Source organism: Lepisosteus oculatus, chromosome 14 (assembly GCF_040954835.1).
Source record: "Lepisosteus oculatus isolate fLepOcu1 chromosome 14, fLepOcu1.hap2, whole genome shotgun sequence".
Lineage (NCBI taxonomy): Eukaryota > Metazoa > Chordata > Actinopteri > Semionotiformes > Lepisosteidae > Lepisosteus > Lepisosteus oculatus.
Window position 1 is genome coordinate 47,619,836 of NC_090709.1, and position 9,377 is coordinate 47,629,212.

The window sequence follows — 9,377 nt, forward strand, 5'->3', positions numbered from 1 at the left end:
GTACCACCAACGCACTTCCGAGAAGCACCTGCAAATTATCACAATCCTCTCTCTCACCTACAAAGTTATGGAGACACAGACGTCCAGTGAAAACTACTATTCACTCAAGTCTCCACTCTTTTGTTGTGATGTCATTTTAATTAATATTAGCTCTGATAAGGTGTCGTTTTTGCCTCTTAAAGTTAAAGTCTGCTCCTTTCTTCCTGGTATAGAAATAACATGTTCCATCTTTGTTTAAAAACACCACTAAAAGTACATTATTCAGCTCTAACGCCTGTGTGCATTGACAAGACATCTCAAAAGGACTTATCAAATAAGAACACGATCCTTCCTGTTACCGTTCCTTTGGTTGGGGCGTTGTTTCACCCTTTTATTTTCTTCTACAATATTTGCAGACAGGGTTTTATCACTCGAGTTGTACAGAATAAGTGTGCATCGGTCCATGAAAATCATCAGTAGTGCTGTTTTTCTATGCATAGTTTAATCAAGAGCACTTAAAAGATGCAAAAAGCTTTCAAATAAAACAGAATTGAAAGACAGTCGAGTAATTAGGTAGAAAAAAAGCACTTCCCCGTCTGGGAATTAACCACAGTCGCACGTGTGACTGGATACAAAAATAATAGATTAATTTGTGCCCAGTCTCTTGAAGCTTCAATGCGATTATTTTTCCTTCCTTATTTCTTCATTCCCATGAATTTACTCTGTAGTAGAGGAAACGCGAAAGTGGGAAACTGCAGGCATTCTTCGTGAGTGGTGGATTGTGATCAGTGAGCATCTGCACATCTCTAAGTCTGTTCCTTGACGGTTTTCATTGGGGATGTAGCTCAGTGGTAGAGCGCATGCTTCGCATGTATGAGTTCCCGGGTTCAATCCCTGGCATCTCCAGGTGCTTTATATTACAGTACTCACATTGCAATCTTCTGTTGAGTGAGAACTCTTTCCTTGTGTTCAGAGAGAGCCAGGTTTACACAACTAAATGCAGGCACACTCGACATGCTGCAGAGTTGCGCTGCTGTTTTAAATGTACCTCATTTAGTTCTGTTAAATCCTAAATTATTTGAACTAACCCTAACCCTAATAATTTAGTTCAAATTCAGGAAATCCAGAGATTGCTTCACACTTGCCGTGGCTGTTGCAGAAAACACCTCTTGAATCTCACCCGGGATTTCTTGAGAGATCATTCAGCGAGCGAATCCTCCTTCTGAACTCCGCACTGTCCTGTACTGCTCTCGTGTAGCTGTGAAGCACAGCCATAAACACACTTTGAACTTTTTCCGTTTGTTAATGAAAATGCAAAAGAGCATGACAAGTATTGATCGTATAAAATATCCATGGCACAACTGGAGAAAGTACTGAAGGACTACACATCGACTTTTGATGATTACAAGAGATTCAAGAAACACAACCGTCCGCACCTGGGTTTGGATCCTGAATGCTAGAGTTAAAAGAACATAAGCGACGTTTATGACCTATAAACTCTCTAAATTGTCTTATAATTTATGAAATAAAACACTTTCTTAATAATTACTTACTGATGATAGACGATTTATTGAATTTTAACAAAATCACAATTACAAACTTTTTCGGTTAAACTGTTATTCACATACTCTAACGTAAATAAACGTTAGTGTCTTCCGGTGTGTGAGCCAATTTCTCCCAAAAATATTCGTTAGTCTGTCGGGAGGCTGTGCAGGGTGTTAAGAAATAGAATTTCTAAAAGACAGGCTCCCTAAGCTTAACATCAAGGCAGAAAAAATGCTGTTTTCTCTACAGAAATGCTCTTTACATTTCAGCACTGTTGCAACTCCCTTTATAAAGGGTGTGCACACGTATACAACCAAGGCATTGAAAGATTTTTTTTAATTATTGTTCCAAAAAATGTTCCATTTGTTTTCTTTTTAATGTTGTTGATTAAAAGATTTTATTAAATGTGAAAAAAATCTGAATGTGAAAAAAGGTCAAAATGCTATTGAAAAAAATCAGTAATGTGAGGAAAGATGGATTGTGGGAGCCCCTTACCTCCCCATGTCATGCTGTATTTCTCTCTCATTCTACTGGGAGTGGTGCCGTCGCTTCATGATAAAGTCTGTCAGTGGTCATTCCAGACGGGTCAGGTATGACTGCTCTTCGGCACAAGAGACACGTGACTTGCGAGGATCCCGACAGTGTCAATTTTCTTTCAGAGCCCGGATAGCTCAGTCGGTAGAGCATCAGACTTTTAATCTAAGGGCCCAGGGTTAAAGTCCCTGTTCGGGCGGTTGTGCTGTTCTTAAGTCTATTTTGAATGTCATTCTAAATAGTCTCTTATCTTTCACTCTTCTAGCTGTACTGTGGTTATTTTAAATGTCCATTACTTGTATTTACAGTAGTGTATTTAGTGTTTCATTTCACAAACCGAAAATGTTCAAGTAGATCTTGTCACTCTAGAGTACAGAACACGCAGTGAGGAGCGCACACAGTGAGTACTCTTGAATACGACAAGAGGAAAGGCACACTGCACATCTGCAGAACATCACGTCCGAGTTTACAGTGAGAGCAGAGGTTGGAAGCGACGTAGTTTTTTAATACTCGCTCGCTGAACGATCTCTCAAGAAACATCGGTGGAGATTTAACGGGTGTCTAATAATCACGTTCAAAAAGATGACGATAAGTTTTTTGTTTAACTAGGTAGCTTTAATGGCAACACGGTGTGAGTAGATCTTAAAGCAGCTGCAGAGTACCCGTAATGGCAACACACCGCTTTGAGTTCGGCTTTTCTTATTTCTTCTGCAGAACCAGTGGTATCGGAATATACTGATCCGCATAAGAAGCGCTTTCGGGTTCTGATCATTTTTATTGAGCGCTGCTCTAAGTACCACAGGCAAGATGGCTGGTGGTCTAAGGCGTTGCGTTCAGGTCGCAGTTAACCCTGGAGACGTTTGTTAAAATCTCACTTCTAATAAAGAGGTCTTTCTCGTACCGGGGTAAAGTTAGCTCGAAGTTCGAAAACGATTTTGGCACGCCTGTAGCGCTTTCACGAAACCTCTTAGAGTTGCGAGAATGCTTGTTTTGTGTATAAAATACATTGTGGATGCTTTCTCAGCCTTTACTTTTTCGGTTTTATGACATTTTTTTGACCATGCACGAATATTCTTTTGTCCATATCTTCGCAATGGAAGCACAGAACGCCGTCAAACCAAATGCATCTTAAAGACCACGACTTGTGGATATTTCCACAGCCTTTACATCAAACTATCAGTGAGCTAATTATCTTTTTTTAAACCTCCGGTTTTTCATCGATGCGTAATTACGCACGAACTGGAACCCGGGGGACCGCTGTGTGCACACGTTCACAACGCGAGAAATACTGTTCAATACGGCTTCATGCGAAAAACCCGTATATGACCATAGGAAGCAGAACAGCGCAGTCTCCCATTACCCAGACTGTAAGCACGGGAATAAAGCTTTGTTTGATTTCTGAAACCCTTCCTTTACGCCCTGTTTTCATTCAGGTAAGGGTCAACTATATTGAAAATACTACTGACAGCAGGAAGATTAAAATATTCTTTACTCAGCAGCTTATTAAAAACAGCTCCCATGATGTTCAAACCGATTTTTTACACAGAACACTGACACAGCTTTGCATTCTGAATCTCTTTTTCTCATGCTTTTATTTAATGTGGCACAATGCACTGGGATAGGGGTATTCTGTTCACAAACCAATAGCATTTAAACCACAGCACCCACAATGCTGCAAGTGTTTTGCACACTAAGCAGGTCCTCTGACTTTTCCCAGCTTTGTTCTGGGTTGTGGAACCTTTCTTTATATTTTTTAGGATTTTCTGAAGATAACACTACAGGTAATACACTGGGATAGGTGGGTCGTCTTCATGGCTCAATAGCATTTCAAATACAGCACCCACACTGCTGTACCCAAGTGTTTTACACACCAGACAGGCCCCCTAACTTTATATAACCTTGCTGTGGCTGTGGCCCCTTTCTTTATTTTTTTATGATTTTCTGAAGATAACACTACAGGTAACACAGTGCGATAGGTGGGTAGTCTTCATGGCTCAATAGCATTTCAAATACAACAGCCACACTGCTGAAACCAAGTGTTTTACACACCACACAGGTCCCCTAACCTTATACAACCTTTCTGTGGTTGATACCAGAGTGGTCCAAGAGGGGGATTCAGGTGTCTCGGGGGCATTCTTGTTTTTCTATGAGTTCAGGTTGATTCTGTTGGTTCTGTCATGAATCTCCCTCACGCAGGCAAGCGCTCCTGCATTCCCTCGAGCTCTCCCCATACCAAACGTGCACATGTCAATCAGTCCTCTACTTAAACCCTCATCTGCCCCCCGGTCATTGCTCACGATTGAGATTCTCTCCAGGAGCTTACCTACTAACTACACCTTTGCCTTACTACGACTTCTCCCCTGGACCTCGACCCCGCTTTTCCGACAACCGCTTTAGCCACTCGATTTTGTACCTTCGCCTGTTTTACGCTTTCTCGGATTCTGACCCCAGCCTGTCTCTTCGTTTACGCCTCTGCCTACCGACGCAACTTCTACGCCTTCCTGGACTCAGGCCCCTGCCTGGTTACTCCGACTACGCCTGCGTCTCGCGCCAACCCTACCAAGGGCACTGCAGTGGATCCCTATCCTCAGCAGTCAGCCCCTGCGTGACAGGTTCTGAGTGTCTTGGTTACATCCGTTTGTGTGTATAGATGAAAAAGCTATTGAAGAGCACCCCCACACCCCCACACCCCCCACCCGTCTCGGTGGAAGTTGCCATGTTCAAAAAATCCTAAAAAGATAATTAAAGTTGCACACAACAAAGCATGACTGTGAAAGGTCAGGAGGCCTGACTAGTGAGCACAGCACTTGATTACAGTAAAAAAAAATAAAGAAATGTTCTACAACTCAAAGCGAGGTTGTATAAGGTTAGGTGAAATGTCTGGTGTAAAACACCTGGTTGCAGCACTGTGGCTGTTGTGCTTGAAGAGCTATTGACTCGTGAATAGCACCCCCCTATCCCCATGTACTGCCTGTCTAATGGTGCCATATTGAAAACTTCATAAAAAAATAAATAAAGGGGCCACAGCCACAGCAAGGTTGCATAAGGTTAGGGGGCCTGTGTGGTGTGTAAAACACTTAGTTTCAGCAGTGTGGCTGTTGTATTTGAAATTCTATTGAGCCATGAAGACGACCCACCTGTCCCAGTGTATTATCTGTAGTGTTATCTTCAAAAAATCATAAAAAAATAAAGAAAGGTGCCACAGCCACAGCAAGGTTGTATAAGGTTAGGGGGCTAGACTGGTGTGTAAAACACTTGGTTTCAGCAGTGTGGCTGTTGTATTTGAAATGCTATTGAGCCATGAAGACGACCCCCCTATCCCAGTGTCTTACCTGTACTGTTATCTTAAAAAAACCATAAAAAATAAAGGTTCCACAACCCAATACAAAGCTGGGAAAAGTCAGAGGACCTGCTTAGTGTGCAAAACACTTACTTGCAGCATTGTGGGTGCTGTGGTTTAAATGCTATTGGTTTGTGAACAGAATACCCCTATACCAGTGCATTGTGCCACATTAAATAAAAGCACGAGAAAAAGAGATTCAGAACACAAAGCTGTGTCAGTGTTCTGTGTAAAAAGTCGGTTTGAACATCATGGGAGCTGTTTTTAATAAGCTGCTGAGAAAATAATATTTTAAACTTCCTGCTGTCAGTAGTATTGTCAATATAGTTGAACCACACCTGAATGAAAATAGAACGTAAAGGAAGGGTTTCAGAAATCAAACAAAGCTTTATTCCCGTGCTTACAGTCTGGCTAATTGGAGACTGCGCTGTTCTGCTTCCTATGGTCATATATGGGTTTTTCGCACGAAGCCGTATTGAACAGTATTTCTCGCGTTGTGAACGTGTGCACACAGCAGTCCCCTGGTTCCAGTTAGTGTGTAATTACGCATCGATGAAAAACTGGAGGTTTTAAAAAAGATGATTAGCTCACTGATAGTTTGGTGTAGAGGCTGTTGAAATATCCACAAGTTGTGGTCTTTAAAATGCATTTGGTTTGAAGCCGTTCTGTGCTTCTATTGCAAAGATATGGACAAGAGAAAATGTGAGCATGGTCAAAAAAATGTCATAAAAATGACAAAGTGAAGGCTGAGAAAGCATTCACAATGTATTTTATACACAAAGCATGTGTTTTTGTAACTCTAAGAGATTTCGCGAAAGCGCTACAGGCATGCCAAAATCGTTTTCGAACTTCAAGCTAACCCCGGTACAGGCGTACTGGTCTCTGGAGAGAGAGCACGGTCCATCAGCGCACTCCAATAAAGGCAATGGAAGCAGCTGAATCGCATTGGCGAAGCTCAGCACTGGGCCGCTGGGCACGGTTTACAACCGTTTCCGTAGTGTAGTGGTTATCGCATTCGCGAAAGGTCCCCTGTTTGAAAAAGGGTGGAAATAGACTTCTTTTGTCGCCAGGCACAAAAGGGGATTGGGGATTCGCCTAGCGCTGTGATCGAACAGACCCACTCACCTCTTAGTGTGGCGGGATCTGCACAGTGCATGTCACAGCGCTTCCTGCTTTCACTTCAATGCGCGTCCTGATGTACCCCAGTCTCCCGCGTGACAGGTGGGGACAGGTGACAGGTGCTATACTAACGAGGAAGACATCGCTCTCTCCGACCCCCGGCATCGTGTCCCGACCCAGCATGCTGGAAGCTGACGCGTGCTGTGATCCCTTTACGGAGCAGAAATGACAACCGAGGAGCCGAGAGATCATTTCAGCATGTCGCGTCTGAACGGAAAACACAAACGACCAACTCGGAATGACTTGCCTTTGACGCTTTTCAAAGCGTTCTTTGTGCACGACGACTGCGCCGCCTAGCAGATACAAATGGGTTGTACAACTTTGAACTAGCAAATGGAAGAGGTCTGAAGTAAGAGACAAGATGTAAAAAGGGTTAACTTAAGTCAGTTCTGCCTGAATATTAGACTTCTAAGCAACAGGGGTTAATGGCAGGAAAGGGGGTTAACTGATAAGGATTCCAGATGCGAGGGGGCATAATCTTAAACTGACCATTTGGCCAGGGTCTCTTAACTGGCCAAATACCAAGACCCCCCCCCCTTACCATAACACCGAATGACGTCTGAAGCAGCAAGGAAGGACTATATAACCTAAAAGTTTGTACCAGCACATCGAACAATACCTTGCATGCAATACACTCATCTGTTTTACTTCATCTCGGGATCCAGAACCTTATTCTTTCTGTTACAACAAATTTGGCTTAGTCGGCGGATGCTCCAGAAGGCGCAGAACTTCCCATCCGCAGGAGAGACGGTCAGCGCTCACATTACTAAGAGGTATGGACTCCTCTTTTTTTTAAAAAAAAGTCCCGACTCTCTCTGATCGATTGGGAAATCTCTGCTCCCTGCGAGAATCGCCTGAGATGACGGAGTAAACGTGAGTTCCTGAATTCCTCTGGCCCGGGGAAGACACCGGTGTATGTAATGGGTGGTTTGCTGTAAGCCCAGAATTTGGTCTGGCAGGCGGTCCGCGGTATTGTGTACAGGCGTTCGAAGCTGGTGTAGGCGTCCCACACTGACAGATTGAAGAAACTGAGTCTTTTTAGTCTGAAGGGAGTGTCTCACACTGACAGATTGAAGAAACTGAGTCTCTTTAGTCTGAAGGGAGTGTTTCACACTGACAGGCCGGAGGAACTGAGTCTCTTTAGTCTGAAGGGAGTGAACCCAGGTGCCCTGTGCTGAGCCAGGATCAGGGTGGAGCGGCAATTGCCATGATCTGGCGAGCACAAAGGTTCATCAGCTGCCCTTTGCCACAGGAGGTAAGAGGATGTCCAGTGATTATGTGCTTCCCTGTCCGTCGTGGCAGTGAACAGGTACTGGTTACGGTACCTCTAAAAAAGGAAATAAAGACTGAAATCAGATCCGACCCACCATGCTGCCACGGCGACGGTGCACTGCCCAGTGAAAGTGGCAGCCTGTCCCTGGACTGTGGGTGGAAACTGGAGCACCTGGAGGAAACCCCCACAGACCAGGGAGAGAACATGCAAACTCCACACAGACAGCACCCACACCCCAGGTCCAGAACTGTGAAGCATGCCCGACGATGCGGAAGGGCTTTTACAAATGAGTGTGTAACTCACACTGGTGCCCAGGATGGCCTGCTACCAGAACGCAACCTAATTTTCTTAATGCAGTTTGTTCGAAGCGGTTCGCAGGAGCTGGAGGTGAGGACTGAGCTGGGGTCCAGTGTGCGAGAGTGACTGCTGATGTCACGTGTGTGTGTGTGTGTGTGTGTGTGTGTGTGTGTGTGTGTGTGTGTGTGTGTGTGTGTGTCTGGATCGCTGTGAGCACCGTCAGGTTTGTGTATTTGTTTAAACAAGAGGACGTGTCTCTGCGGGTCTGACTCTGTGTGAGGGTGCAGCTCTAACTGTGTGGGCGCGCTGGCCTGTCTATCTCTCTACACTGCATGAGGGGCTAAATCTGCCTCCGAGAACCCGACTTTTCAGAAGAAAAATCTATGAAAAGGCACGGCCTGGCCCTCTTCTCTTGCTCCCGACGTATAACACACTGGGGGATGAAGCTGGTGTCTTCAGCTGTAACCCTAGCTATTTATGCAAACAGCTCTTTTATGAAAAGCAGCTCTAGGCCTAGACAAGAGGAACAGATTAAACAAATCTTGGATTTATGGCTTATTCAAAGCAGACTGAGTGCGGCTATAAGAATGAGCTATTTAAGGAAATCAGGAGTGTGAGAGAGGGACTGGGTGCTTTTCCTCCCAAAAGAGAAGGCTTGTGGTTCTTTATGCTTTTCTGCACAGGCTGCCAACGTTTGGGTTCTTGGTTTGAATGCTCGAGTTGTCAGGCTGGCGTTTTTTGTTCCTGTTGGAGCCCATAATTGTGAACAAGGCGCTTGAGGACGTCTCTGTGCGGGTGTGCGTTTGTAATGACGTGTGTGTGCCTCTCTGTTTCAGTATAAAAAATGCATTTAAGACATTCAGCCTTTTCATGTTCCTAATATTCTTTCCTTCTCGACAATAAGAACTAAGGTGGCTGCTGGAAGAGGTGTTAATGGGGCCAGCAGGGGGTGCTCACCCTGCGGTCTGTGTGGGTCCTAATGCCCCAGTCTAGTGATGGGGACACTGGACTGTAAACTGGCGCCGTCCTTCGGATGAGACGTAAAACCGAGGTCCTGACTCTCTGTGGTCATTAAAAATCCCAGGGTGTTTCTCAAAAAGAGTAGGGGTTTTACCCCAGTGTCCTGGCCAAATTTCCCATTGACCCTTACCAATCATGGCCTCCTGATAACCCCCATTTATGAATTGGCTTCATTACTCTGCTCTCCTCCCCACTGAGAGCTGGTGTGTG

General features: G+C 44.6%; 2 non-coding genes across 2 annotated transcripts; both read left to right on the forward strand.

Annotated features, from left to right (window-relative positions):
* Nucleotides 1–813: 813 nt before the first annotated feature.
* On the forward strand, nt 814–885 carry trnaa-cgc (transfer RNA alanine (anticodon CGC)). Its single transcript has one exon. It is a non-coding gene; the product is annotated as a tRNA-Ala (tRNA).
* Nucleotides 886–2,184: 1,299 nt separating this feature from the next.
* On the forward strand, nt 2,185–2,257 carry trnak-uuu (transfer RNA lysine (anticodon UUU)). The gene has a single exon. It is a non-coding gene; the product is annotated as a tRNA-Lys (tRNA).
* The last annotated feature ends 7,120 nt before the right edge of the window (nt 2,258–9,377 follow it).